This window comes from Galeopterus variegatus, unplaced genomic scaffold, assembly GCF_000696425.1.
Source record: "Galeopterus variegatus unplaced genomic scaffold, G_variegatus-3.0.2 Scaffold7770, whole genome shotgun sequence".
Classification (NCBI taxonomy): Eukaryota; Metazoa; Chordata; class Mammalia; order Dermoptera; family Cynocephalidae; genus Galeopterus; species Galeopterus variegatus.
The window spans coordinates 91,063-92,432 of NW_007733881.1; positions in this window are offsets into that span (position 1 = coordinate 91,063).

A 1,370-nucleotide genomic window follows, 5' to 3' on the forward strand; every position below is an offset into this window, starting at 1 on the left:
ATTTCTTCTCTTTTAGCCTGTTTATGTAATTAACAACATAAAGAGATTTCCTAGTGGGGAAGCATTCTTATATTTCTGGGGACATAATTCCAACTTGGTCATGGTATGTTATTCCTGGGGGAATATCTCTACTTGATTATGGTTATTTTCTAATATGAAGCAGATTAATTTTTATACTCCATTAGTAATAAAGAGACATTGGGCTTGTTATTTGGTTTAGATATAAATGAAGTTTTTTGTTAATAAGGATTGATTTTTTTGTTATGATGTTTGTGAGCACTAAAACCCTGTATCATGTATACATTGTCAAAAATGCAGTCAGTATTTTACTGCCCTCTTTAGTAGGATTGGTGACAAAATTAATTCTTAGCCGAAAAGAATGTTTCATACTCTGAGTACAAGACTCTAGCACTCCAATATAACAAATAAAAACCCAAAGTTGTTTAAAATTTTGCTCGTAAAAGTTGGGAAACCTCTCATTTAAAAGTTCCAGACAATGTTCGTGTTCTCTAAAAAGCAAAGACTTAAATTTTCCTTGGGATTGAATGTTCTTTTCTTTTGGCGAAAGTCCTCTGAGGACCTTTTAGTTTTGCACAGATATAAAGCAAAGCCCCTGCCTGTTCTCAAGGGAAATGGTGTTCATGGCCCAGGGACCCCGTCACTGTCCCTGGTCCTCACTTTGGGAGCTGGGGTGTGTCCTCTCTCATAGTGTGGGCAGTTGATATGATGAATCCTGAGTGAGGTGTGTTGAAGTCTCTTACCCTGTGGTTTTTATCAAAATGTTTGATCTCTAGGAGTTTTTGCTGTGGATATTTTGAACCATACTTAANTGAATTTGACTGCTCTAGGTACCTCATATGTGGAATCACACAACATTTGTCCTTTTGTGACCGGTTTATTTCACTAAATATAATGTCCTCAAGGTTGATCCGTGTTATATAAAATATGTTAGAATCTTCTTCCTTTTTAAGGCTGAATAAAATTTCATTGTGTAGATCTGCTGTTATATTTTTAACTTCTCCGAGTTCTCTTTTGTACTCTGAATTTTTTTTATAACATCATGTTCTTGTTTCATAGATGTGATGTCATCTATGAATTTTGCTGAGGGTAATAGGTTGTTTTTCATCTCCAGATCTTCTCCCTGCTGAGACTGTTTCCTACAGGTGCCTTTGTTTTGTTGAGGTCATCTAGCCTCTATCTTTCTGCTAGAGGTTTGACTGCTCATATTTAAGTGTGGGGCTCTACAAAGCTTACTGGTGGCTCTTAACATGTGCGTGAGGCTTGTGACTGTGGCTTCACTGCAGGGTGCTGTGTCTGTGGTGTGTTCATGATGATGTGTTGGGTCTTCAGGTCAGTATCATTAGGTCCTT